We start from the raw sequence: 12,877 nt of genomic DNA, 5'->3' as shown, positions 1-12,877 counted from the left end.
TCAAAGGACAAAGAAACGCTACTACTGATTTCATTAGGAAAATTACCTGGCTTAGAGTTAATGGGTAAGCACAGGAAAAAAAATGCCTTCTTTATAATATTGGTATGGAGTAGCCCTGCAAAGGGTAATGGGCACCTGCAGTGTCTACAACGATTATGTGATTTGGTGTTTCCTTGAATGGGGCCAGGATTTTGCCCTTCGTGGAGACTCCTGTTGGCATCTGTGGGATTTCCATATGTGGTGGTGTTGCAAACAGATATTTTTATTTTTAAAAATAATTAACAGATGTCTTGTTATTAACATGGTGCCTGGGGTGCCCAGCTCTAGCTGCATCCATAGCTGAGCTGAAATGCTCAGCTACTCTTGGGGTGTTTTCATTAAAACTAAATCAGGTGTTCCTACTTCGAGAGCATCTCCAGTGGCTGCCACGCCAACGGCTACCCATCTGAACTAGGGAAATAGCCTGGAAAAGGATCCCGGGATTGGGTTTATTCCATGCCTTCCAATTTTTTGTCAGTGCTTTGCTGGAAGGGCACCGTTAGGCATTCAGCAAGCAGGGCTGATATCTCCTGCTGCAGTCCTGGGTATATTGCAGAGCAGTGAGTAGAAAACTTTCAACCGAAAAGAACCAGGGACCTGTGTGTCTTACACAGGAATCCTGTGGAATGGGAACGCCTCCGTCTCTATGTCACCAAAACCACCTATAAAAGGAAAACTGTAACTTTGCTCAGAAAACCCCAGGCTTTTCTATTCACTTTGGAATAAACCGAGCCCATCCATCCATTGAAGAGGCAAGTGTCAGGGAATCAACAGGAGGTTACGGCCATCTGCACAGACGAGCAGTGCCCAGGGATATAGCTAGGACCAAGGTGGGGGCAGGGAGAAGTTTCATGCCAGCAATTTTTTCAAATGAAAGGATGGAGCTGCTACTTCAACCCATGCTGGCTTTTCAAAATCCATCCTAAGACAGCAGGAAAAAAGGGCAGAGGAATGACATTTCCATTCCCTTCTACTGGTAAAGCTGTATTTGATACAGAAGCAGAAAAACATTCCATTTTTTTTCAAATCTTATCATCCAAATTCAGAGTTGCTACTTTTTGTATATTGTTGACCTCCAAAGGTTGCAATATGCTGGTGCAGAATCTGGGTTTCTTTGTGTCACTCCCACACCAAAGCGCATTGGGTCTGGGGCTGGGAGCCCTGTACAGTTGATTAGCGGAGTTTGGGTAGGCAGGAAAAAGGGTTGGCAGGACACAGCTCTCGTTCTGCCCTCTGTCCAGACTCAGTGTCAAGGGAAGGATGTATCCCTTGGGGGAAAAAAATCTCATCCCATCCCAAACCAGTCATTCCCACATTATGGCAAAATAAATCTAAAGGGATAAAGCTAGGCTTTTCCTATAATCACTACAGCAATCGCACGTTCCTCGAGTTGTCACTCTGCAGGGTTGATTGGAGAAAGGTAAATTTACAATGAGTAATTAAGTGCCCTTTACAGGCCTGACAGTTCCCTGGGCGTGTGGCAGTGCTGATGGCACCAGCTCCCTCTGAGACCCTGCCAGCCTTTGCACCCACAGACGGGTCCCAGTTCAGCCCAAAGCTCCCTCTCCCCTGCTTTCATGGCAGCAAGGCAGGAGAGGCAGCAGGAGGCAGCTAGGATGAGGGTTGCAAAGGGGTAGAGGAGCGAGGAGGAGGAGGCAGGGTGCACCCTTGGTACTGTAGCTCTCCTGGCTTAGGGAGTCTTCTCTGTTATTTTACTGTAAAGAATACAGTATAATGAGGTGCCAGGCCTCGGCTGGAGCTCCCAGCTGGTAAGACGATAATGAAAATAAGTTTTAGTTCTGCTCGTCTCAGTTTTCAACACACAAAGTCCGGCTCTGGTGACACGAAGGTCGCTCACAGTTGCAACGTGACGGCCGAGGAAGGCAGCCAAGGCATGCAGGCGTTCACCAGCGGGTCGTGCCCCTCCTGGGTGGTGGGACGAGGACGGGGCTCCCTGCCCACACCAGAAGTCGGCAGGGCCGGGCAGGGCGGGCGCCCCAGTGGGACAGCGGGCCCGACCGGGGATTCCCCTGCGGGGGCAGGAAAAGAAAACGTGGGACCCGCCACCCGCCACCTTCCCCCAGCCCCAGGGCTGCTGCGTCCCCGCGCACCCGCAGGAAAGGGCCCGCCGGCAAGCGGCCCCCCCCAGCTTCCCGCTCCCGCGCTCGCCCTTCTCCCGAAGTTTCCTTCGGGGAGGCCCGGCCCGGGCACCCGCCGCCAGCTCCGGGGGGCGGCCGGCGGGGCGGGGCGGGGCGGGGCGGGCGGGCGGGCGGCGCTAGGGCCCGGCGGGGCGCGGCGCCGCCGCCGGGGGTGGGACGGGGCGCGGGGGGCGGCAGGCGGCGGCGCGGGCTGCGGCTGCCTCCCGCCGCGGGGCGCGGAGCGGGGCCGGCCGCGGGGAGCACCCACCCCGCGGCGGCGGCGGCGGCGGGAGCCGAGGGCCGCGGCGAGGAGGTAACGGCGGCGGCGATGGCGTTTCGCGGTGTCATTGGGAGCGTGTGCGTGCGTGCGTGCGGGTGGGTGGGTGCCGGCCAGCCCCCGCGGCAGCCGCCGCCCCCGCGCCCCGTCCCTCCGGGGCAGGGAGCCCCGGCCAAACTTTTGGGGCCGCGGGGCCGTTGGCTGCGGCGGGCGGGCAGCGGCGCCGCCCCGGGGAGTTAGCGGGGGCCGCCCCGCCCCGCGCCGCCCGCCCCCGTCCCGCCGCCGAGCCCCGCCGGGCGCGCAGCCCCGCCGCGCTGGGGACGCGGAGGGCGGCGCGGCGGCGGCGGCAGCCCCAGCCCGGCGGCAGGCAGCGGGGAAGGGCGCCCCGGGGCGAGCGGGGGACGCGTGCGGGGCGGCCGCCGGGCCGCGTCTCGGGCGGGCTGTGCCCGGCAGCGCCGACCCCGGCCCCGGCTCCGCGGGAGCGCCCGGACGTGGCCGCGGCGGGCGGGCTGGGCGGGAGGGACGCGGCGGCGGCAGCCCCGGCCGGGGCCCGGCGGGCGCTGGCGGGGCAGCGGCGCAGCCGGCGGCGGGCGGGCACCCCGCCGTCTCCCTTTTGTTCCCGCGGGCCGCCGGCTGGCAGATCCGTGCCCGGGAAGGAGCCGCTCCGTACTTCGGGGGCTCCGTCTGTGTCTGCACACGCGCCTGAAGGGCATCCTCTGGTAGGGCCGGTCTGTCAGAGCCGCCAGGAAAGGCATTTTCTTATTTCACATCAGCTCCCCTTTGCTGGCCGTTCTTCAGTGCTGACTCTTAACTTATCCGGAGTTACGGTGAATTAATTTCTTCCCGATATATGCATGTGTCTCTGCATCCTGGAGAAGGATTTCCTTATTAACCTGCCAACTACGCTGTGGTCAGTTGTTATTTATATTATCAAAAATATGTCTGCGAAAATCTGTTTGCACAGCTACGGCCCGACTGCTCTTACAACCCAGTTTACTGAAACTTTAATTGCAGCAAGCGATGTTTTACTGTGGAGCCATTTACGTCAGAGCAGACCGTTACTCCGGTGGGATAACGGCATCTCTTAGACGATGGTTTTTCAGGCAGGCAGGGCTCGTGCTGTTTCATGGGATGAATCAGAAACAAAAATGAGCAAACAATGAAAATGAGTTTGTGTGGTATTGAAAAACCCAACGTGGTAACATCTGTTATGGGCACGGTAAATCAGGCAGCAAACCCCCAGTTTTCTCCAGCGTAGCCCACGTATCAGCCGGTAAACAACATAAACTGTGATCACTTTGCAGTCGAAAATATAAGGCCTTGCAGCCCTGGCTGCCTAAGCATTACGTGTCATTAAAGTAGCTCTCTTGGAGGAGAGGGACTGTCCCAGGAGCTGTAAAATCTATAAACACTTTTCTGATTGGTTTAAAAATTTAGACACAGGAAGCGGATGGTATCTAATAACAGACAAGTGGAGACACAGTTGTCATGGAAACTGAGAAGACTACCCCCCCCATTTATTAAAAAAAAAAAAAAAAAAGAAAAGAAAAAGAAAAAAGTCTGCATATCATCAGAAATGCCTGCAGACCGCCTTGGCTGCTGTTGCCTTTCCCACAGCATCTGTTGAAACCTGAGAACGTGCCTGTCAAATCAAGGTCATTTTACAATAAAACCCCGCGCCGCCGTCTCCCCTCTTTCCTCTCTGGACGTTGTCCCGCACTTTCCACCCAAGGAGGAGTTTGAGAATCGCAGCCCCCTGCCCCACGCCTGCCGGGCTGCCCTCCGTATGGTGGGCATCCTGCCCTGGCCAGGCCTGCTGCTGGGGGTGGCTGGTGTGGGGAGGAAAGGCTCAAAGCAGCAGGACCAAGGGGGTTAAAAAAAAAATAGTAGTGAGGGATGACTTTTTTTTTTTTTAATCAAATGACTAGGCCACGTTTATTTTCGCTGGGAATCTATGGACCTGGGAGAGAAAGCTGGGATTGATTAGATCTCCCTCTGTTCCTCCTCATTTCAAAGTTATATTAAAATGTAATGATTTGGACTTGAATATTAAGGCCATTTCACAACTCTGCCTCACCTGCAAAAAAAAAAAAAAAGGAGGCAAATGGAATCCCTGTGCAATTGCTTTTAATAAAAAAAATCACCGTTTGGTTATAGCGTGCTATTTGAGGACAAAAGCAGAGATACGAGAATAAAATATACTTCATTACTGATGAATGCAGCATGAGAAAATCAGACTTATTGAAGTTTTACTTTGCTGGACTATTGAAAGTTTATTGTGTGTGAAAAGAGAGAGCTATTTTGCTTTTGGAGCAAGAGAGAAGTATTTCACAGTAAACTCACAAGGAAGGTTTTAGTGGTTTTGCTTATTTTCTTGGGCAGCAGCCTTTGATTTCAGATGTTTGCAATGGAGAGATGTCTTTGAGTATTCACTGTATTTTCTCCAAAACATTTCATTTTGTTCCTCCCTTTAATCTTCATTCTGCAGTGACCAAGCCGAGTGCTTGAGTGCTTCACCCACTGTATATATCATCACTTTGAAACCTTAAATGACCAGTTCGACCTCTGTTGCCTCTTTGCTTGCATATTTCACTTTTTGCATTATTATTTCTTAAGAAAACCAGAGGCTGGAAAGCAGGTCCTGTGGGTCCGGAGGTAAATCCGGCAGGGTGCTGAGGAGAAGGTGCTCAGCACCTTCTCCACCCACAGCCTTGGATCTTGCCATTCGAAAAACCCAAGGCCTGGCTTTAAAATCTGGCTGTGGGCAGAGCAGCCTAAAGGGATGGTAAAGCCAGAGGGAACGGCACCTGCTTCTGCTTGAGGAATCCCCCTTGGCTGCAGGCTGGGATGGCATCAGGGTGCAGGAGCTGGGACCCCCCTCCCTGCTGTCAGGGAAAGGCTGAGGGAGTCGGGCAGTTGCGTGTTTAATCCAGCTCACGTCTGATTAGCCAGATGCTGCTTTCAATTGCTGTGGAGTTCAAATGGAGAAAGTTTGGCTTGGTAGTGAAAGTGTGCTTGCTTCTAGAAGCGAATTTCCTGTTGTTGGGAGCACCCTTATCTGCAGGAAGGTTTGCCGGCAGGAAGTGTGTCAGTTACTTGTTTTTACACAGTGAAGGAAATGAGCTGGATTAGGTACTTTCTAGATTTACCCTTCATCGTCCTCCGTGTCTGTGCCACTCTATTTATCTCTGATGGTTTTAGTTTGTAAAAGTTTTATGATGTCAGTCATTCCCGAGGGAAATGCAAGAAGTTAAATGCTTGTGTTGTCCTGCCATTTTTTGCTATTATAAAAAAAGAACACCCTACCAGCCTCTCTGGGCCACATTTTCAAAAGTATCCTATTTGCAATTTATACCTTTTGAGCCTCATTAATGATACTCAGATAGGCTCCCCCCCCCCCCCCCCCGCCTTAGAACGAAAGATCAAAAAATGCACCAGTTATTTTACTAATAGGAGCAGTCCTTACACTTCTGAACTGCCTTTCATCATGGATCATAAATCACTTTACAGAAATTCATTTTTTAATATCCACAGAAGTTGAATGAGCATAGGAAGCCAAAACATAGCATTTCACATGGACTGCCCAAAGTTGCAAGGCAAATTAGGAGCAGAGCTGGGAGTCAAATTAATTGCCCCTTAATTAGCAATTGCTAATGGATTAAAACTTTGAAAATGTGTCTGCCTTTCCCAAGAACATGCCAGTTGTTTGCTGGTCCCCATCCAGCCTGGCATGGGTGGGATGCCAGGCTGGAGGCCTGTAAGGTTAGACACAGCTTTGGATGAAGGTCCAGACTAAAGGTTAAGGACTGGGGTTTAGGCCATTGTGTTCTAGTAAGCAGGGAGGTTCAGGGAAATAAACGTTCTTTCTCCAGTGTCAGCTCACAACGGAGTATTTATGGTGTTAAGCTGAACTTTTGCAGAGGTTTTTGCGGAGAAAACATGGAAAAGTTACATAAACTTGTAAGAAGCTGTCTGGCTTGCTGAGCAGCTTCAAGTAGTGATTTTTGGCGTGGGAGATGTCTTGGTGTTAGGAGCCATTCCTGGCAGAAGAGGCTCCCAGGGCTGTCCAGAAGCCTAAGCTGGGCTGGAACGGGACTGTCCTGGCTGATGCTGGAATTTGCCAGTTCGTGACTTCAGACGTAACACAGTGCAGCATGACTTTGGCTAGAGTTTTGAAATATTTCTAATGAAACCGCATTTGGCTTGTTACCTGCTCTCATGGCCAAGCCAAAATAAAACTGTAACAAGAATAATGGGGGGGAAAAAAAAAAAAGGACTCCAACAAAACAGCATTTCATTTAAATGTAAAAATTACAGCCGTGTTTTTTCAGAAGCGATCAGCTGATTCTGGGAAACCAGCCTGAGGCTCTGGAAGGCAAGGCAGTTTTTGGGAAGCGACTCTCTTCTAGGCTTTGGAAATCTTACTCCATTTAAGGTGTCTGAAGTTCAGTTGCCAAGCATCAGGGCAACTCCAACCCTCCTTAACTTCACTGTAACGCTTCAGGTGCTGTTAGCAGTCTTGGGACTTTTGCTTGATCTGGACTGAAGCTGGCTGTCTAGCTTAAGGTTTGCCCCTTGGCCGCCTGCATAGCCCGTGAAGGAGCGAAGCTCCCTGCGCCCTGGTTGCCCCCCTGGTTGCCCCCCGGGTTGCCCCCGATGTGCCCATCGGGGATGGGCACAAAGCGATGGGATAGCCCTGCTCTGGAGGTGGCTGGTGAGAGGGGTCTGGGGAATGGCTAAAACTCTCCATGGCTGGACACGCGACTGTCAGGTGGTTCAAGTTGTGTAGGACCACCCTCGTCTTAGCCCAGGCGCTGGTGGCTGCTTGCTTGGCAGGGGTCAGTTTTTCCCTACCTCTCTCGGGAAGGAACAGAAGTAACATGTTATGATCTTTCAAAACTCTCCCTAAAACTCATCTATTCCGTAATGTCTGCCAAAATTGGACAAGCTAAGTCTGCTGGAGGTGAAACGTCTGCCTATTATGCTGGACAGTATTTTGTCGCTCTTCCCTTTTATTTCTCTGTAGTCTAATAGTCTCTTTTCTGGAGATGGTCTTTCTTTGTGTTGGCACCGACTGCAGGACAGACAGGTGGCAGGGCTGTGACCTGTGGCCAGCGTTGGTAGGTGCCCCTGAATGGAAAGATCTGCCTAGCTGTTTGATACTGTAGTTTTTTCCCACATTAGCAGGAATTTACATCAATGCTAGCCAATATAATAAAGTTTCCAACACTGGATGTTTTTACCTTTTACTGAAAATAGGTTAAAACCAAATAAAAATAGGTATTATTTAAGGATGGTTTTGGTCCACACCGCCTTCTCCCTTTGCCCACCTCCCAGATGCCGGGTGGTGGTGGAACCCTTCCTGTGAACTCTGTTCTCTCAGGCCGAGTGCAAGGTTCCCCGGTTGGAGCCTAATTGCAAAGTGCTTACCTGCCACCTATTTGCTGATACAGCCCGCTCACGATGCCTGGGCATACTTATTTTTGTTGCAAGGAACATACACCAGACTTGCTAACAGACGGGGCTTTAAGTACAAGGCAATCCAAGCTAGATTCTGGAAGGCATTTCAGAGTGGCAGCTTTGTTGGAAATTGCTTCTTAATACTGTACGGCAAAGCTGTTGCTCTTTTTAGCGTAGCTCTCTGCAAGACCTGTGCCCGCCCCACTGAACCGAGCAGCGGCCTCGCGTCTCCGGTGACCCTGTCTCGGGCTGGCCAGGCTCCCCTCTCCAACCCCTGGCAGCTCTGCGGCTCCCCGGTACAGAGCTGCTTTTTGTTTTTTCTCTTGGGCTGTGTAGAGAGGCCAACCTTTTCCCTGGATAAAGTTGGCTTCCGGCACAGCAGGCAGATGCGAATTCCCCAGCCTGACCCATCCTTGCAGAGCTGCGCTCGGTGTTACTCCCCTCAGTAAGATCTTCTCGTTGCCAATTTAATTGCTGGCCGGGCTTGCTGTGGAAAGGAGCAGAGGCATTAGAGGGGTTACGAGAGGTTATTAGAGATGGGAGGAAGCTGAAGGTCTGACCCATCCAGATTTAACTGGATTAAATCTCATTTTACCCGCAACTCCAACTTGTTTTGATCTGGGTTTTACAGTAGATCATTTGTAGAAGCTACCCAATTAATATGTTAATTTTAACACCAGATTTTGTAAAGCTTTTTTGTTGGAGGTGGAGAAGGGATCCAAATGTTTTGATCCTATTTTTATCATTATCCTCACTGAGTTTTTCTCACTCTGTGCTTTGCAGAGAGGAGTGAAATTTTAATAATTCACTAATATACTTTCACTTCATTAACATTTTATCATTCTGGCATTGTGCATATGGTGAACTCCTTAGTACTCTCATTAAGGGCCTGATCTTGCCCCCATACTCTCACATCCCTCCAGGTGTGGAAAACCCTAAACGCAATCGCTATTCTGCCTTTTGGAAAGAGCTTTTCTCTTTTTCCAATAGATAGTAAACTAAACAAAACATGCAAGGTTTTTTTAGGGTTGGTTTTTTTTTTTTTTGGTTGGTTGTTTTTTTTTTTTTACAAAATGGAAACATTTATGCAAAGATAGCAGCGATGGTTAGGTTGGAGCCACTCAGTGCTAAGCTTCCAACCATTACAAAACCTAACAGTGTGGTCTAGAGAGCATGAAGACACAGGGTGTTATTGTGGTATCGTTTGCATCATTTTACACTGTGGCACACTTGGTTTAAGCAGAGATTTATACTGGTATTAAAATGGTTATGAAACTTTCAGGTGCCTTACCTGGGATAGCACAGTGCTTGGTATTAGGATGGCACAAATAACATGTAACACTTCATGTAATCTTGGTGATTAAGTACATAAGTTTGCAGGTGTGTGCCCACGTTGTGTTAAACAGGTGCTTTTTAATTGCGTCCTAATCTGAAATTGGGTGTTGAACTTCCATGGTGACTCTCCTTCCCTTTTTTTTTTCTTTTTTTGCATGAAATAAACCTCTGAAGTAGTGCATGACTTGTTACTGCTAATTAAATATTGTTAGCACACCAAATTACTTCAGGCGTATTCAGAAGGCTTAAGAAGCCAAGCATGGCTGAGGAGCGGACAGTGGGTAGGTACAGGAGGCTTGAGAGTGGAAGGGAAGCTTCTGGGTTGTGAGCAGCGAAGAACTAAGGGCCAGGTAAGAATTTCAGGAGGTTACGTGTGTTGAAAAGAGTGTGGCTGTTGGGAGACCAGAGGACAAGAGATCACAGTAATAAATACAGGAGATGTTGAGGGACCTGGCTGAAGGTTTTTACTTGTCAAATAGAATATATTTGCTTTTAGAGGCACCAGGACAGAAACTTGTCTCTTGTAAATTGGTATAATGCCATGGGAGTTAGTGGAATTACACTGACTTACACCAGCTGATGGTCTGTCCGGTGATATTACAAGAAGAGTAAGATGTGAAGGATGGAGGAACTGGAAGAGGTTATAGGCCTGAGCAACAGGGAGGGTGGAAGTTTGTTCAGAAGTGATAGAGAGGCTGGGCAAGTGAAGAAAGATCAAAAGGTCCATTGTATCTGTATTGGGTTTGATTTGACAATGAGACGCCCAGCTAAAAGATGTGAGCAAGGCAGGCGGAGAGATGGGCTTGGCTGGAGAGGAGAGTCAGCGACAGAAAGTACATTTCTCGTTGGCACGGTAGCGGTTGGTGTGTGAGTGAATAAGATCACGGCACTAGGGTGGGGTGGGGGGGAAAGACCAAGGCCAAGGCCACAGCAGGAGCTGGGGGAGAGGATGTGGAGATACAGAGCAATCGCTGGAGGAGGACGGCCAGAAGACAGTGTCTCACGAAGCCAAGGCAGGACAAAAGTCCTCCAGTCTGGAAGGAGGAATAGAAAAAACTTACCGAATATTATTTAGGGTTGAGAAGAGAAAGCGAATGACATTGACTTCTTTAGAGACGTGAGCCGTGAAAAATCTCTACTACAATTAGTAAACTTTGAAAAGCTGAGCTATAAATAAACTATGTCTTAACTGGTATGTCTAATTCCCCCCCCCCCTTCTGTTGTTGCAAAGTAGTCTCATGTAATGGTGCAGCAGACCTTAATGTCCTGGGGATGGCTACGGCAGCATCACTAATTGATGCTGCGCTGCGTGGTGCTGCTGTGGCTGCTCTGTGGTGCTGCTGTGGTGCTGCTGTGGCTGTTCCGGGGTGAAGTGGCCATGTCGTGGCCATGTCAGCCCTGGTTTACCCCACGGAACTCCGGCCGGGCACTGTGCCTGCTGCAGTCAGGGTCCCGGGAGAGGCGTTGCAGTCAGGTTATTGCTCAGGAAATTCAAACAAGTGCCGGGAAGTCACAGGGTTTTGATTAAATATACCGGCAACGTAGCTGTGGTTGCCGTACCCCAGTTATTAGGCCCTGTGTGGGGGAGCGGGGCGGTGTGGGACCACCTGTGGGCATGGGGGGGCAAGGGAGGCGGCGGATGGGTTCCCCTCTGGTCTGCGACGTCTGGCGGAAGCAGGGCTGGGCTGTGATGAAGGAGGTCTGAGGAAGACATCGCAGCTTCAGATTGTGTTGTGACCAAGTGGGAGATCTCACTCTGGATGTATTTCACCATGGAGTAACTTTGTGCAAGGAGGACGAAAACACAGACTGGAAAAAATTAGGTAAAATGTAGGCAAAATGAGGTAAAATGTAGGCAAAATGAGGAAAAGTGTAGAAATTAGGCATGTGTGTGAAGATGGTCACCCTTGTTCACAAGCAGGTCTCATTACTGGAGCAACTGCAGCCCATTTACAGTCCTGGGGCCTGCTGCAACGACTGGAAACAGCCTGACTAGAAATGAGACTGGCTTAATTGGACCAAGACAAGAAAAATTAAAAAAAAACCCACCAGCATCAAAAGTGAAAAGTAAAGTGCGTTTTTAAAATCCTTTTGGTTTTTGTAAGCCAGGGTGCCATTTCTGATGGGTGGGGACATTCCCATTCCCCATTCGTAACTCTGGTGATCTCCCTGTCCAGCACCTCGGAGGCAGCCAGCCTGGGTTGGAAAGTCGGTGTCTTTAGAAACAGAAAACATTTTGGTGTTCCAAGTGGAATGATTTCTTTCTTTCCTAGTTGTATCTAGCATGTGTTGCTGCCATTGCAGCAGTTTGAGAAAAAAAGCTGAGCATCTTGAAGCTAAAATAGTTGAGATGACTCCTGGGGAAAGCAAGGAAAGATGTGGAGGGCTTGGAGGCCCACTAACGGGATGCAAAGCCTTTCACCACAGGTCACTCGGGTGGGTTATCTCCAGAAAGCAGTAGTTACCCCCTGGCAATGGCTGTCGGCAGTTGCGGAGCCATGGGGCTCGTGCCCTCTCCTGGTCCCACGGAGCTGCCAGGACGTTGAGGACCGGCGTGAGCTTAGGTGGTGGCCTTGCTCTGGTTCCTCATGGGCTGGTAACGAGGCCATGCACACTTAGAAATCACCGACAGTGATAAAGGCTGTGGCTGTAGGATCAGGCTTCCCAGCAGTTCGTGCCTGTGCCGTCAGGTTGGAGGGTTGTACAACCGTGTTGAAGAGATGCTATGGATGAGGAAGAGGCCAGGCACAATTATGTAGCCCTTGAACCCCTTATTGAGGGAATAATTTCACAGTGCTAGTAGCAAAGGCTTTTTTCCCTGAAAAGCAGTGTTATGTTTTGTCAAGGGCTGCATGAAACAGCCTTTGCTGTGTTGATGATAAGAATAGTTTTGGTCTTGCCCAGTTGCCCTTTCTCCCTGAGAGTGTTATGTCTGAAGCTGGTGGACTCTGCCCACTCCCCGTGTGGGCTGCGCTTGGTTTATTCAAACCATGCTTTCTCCCTTCTTGCTTTTTTGTGCAAAGTGCTTTCTGCTCAAATGAGGATGCCTGTTCATGGTGTGGTGTGGGCAGTTCAGGAGTTGCTTTGAAATCTGGAGCAGGATTTGTTTTTTTCTCTTAGTAATTTTCATTCTGAATTTGTGTTCAGTCTTGCTTACTACTATTAGCTACTGCTAATTGTGTGGGGGTAAGAGCTGGGGGTAAGAGCAGCAGGGATCCCAAGCACCCTGCTCTGTCATAGGCATAGTGTGGAAAAAAGATTTTCTTTCTGACCCCAAAAACCCACAGCCTAAATAAGGTATTTGGAGCAAAAATTACTCTATTATAGAAGTCTCTACACCGATATAATTATTTGTCCTGCTTTCATATTTCACATGCATTATTTAAGTTCTGTCACCTGCTAATAACATAGGAACATTGGGGAAATTTGGAGGTATGCATACTATTATTGGCATTTCTCAAGCAGCTGCTACCGGCCTGCTTATGTTCAGTGGATTTCTTACTGTCAAAAACACTTTCAGCACATGAATGAATGGGCAGGAAACCACCTAAATATTGATTAATATAGACAGAAGCTGCCCTCCCACCTCTCGCTCATTCAAAACAATGACGACAAAGTCAGGCAGCAG

At 49.8% G+C, this 12,877-nt stretch overlaps 1 protein-coding gene across 1 annotated transcript in view; it reads left to right on the top strand.

Moving 5' to 3' along the window:
- Nucleotides 1–2,358: 2,358 nt before the first annotated feature.
- The window catches only part of FOXN3 (forkhead box N3), a 210,455-nt gene continuing 199,936 nt past the window's right edge, over nucleotides 2,359–12,877 (top strand). The window contains exon 1 of the mRNA XM_075503418.1: nucleotides 2,359–2,490. The gene's annotated coding sequence lies outside the window, so the exon portion shown is untranslated. The remainder of the gene's footprint in view (nucleotides 2,491–12,877) is intronic.

Source organism: Mycteria americana, chromosome 5 (genome assembly GCF_035582795.1).
Source record: "Mycteria americana isolate JAX WOST 10 ecotype Jacksonville Zoo and Gardens chromosome 5, USCA_MyAme_1.0, whole genome shotgun sequence".
NCBI classification, from domain to species: Eukaryota; Metazoa; Chordata; class Aves; order Ciconiiformes; family Ciconiidae; genus Mycteria; species Mycteria americana.
This window is presented reverse-complemented; position numbering and strand designations above follow the sequence as displayed.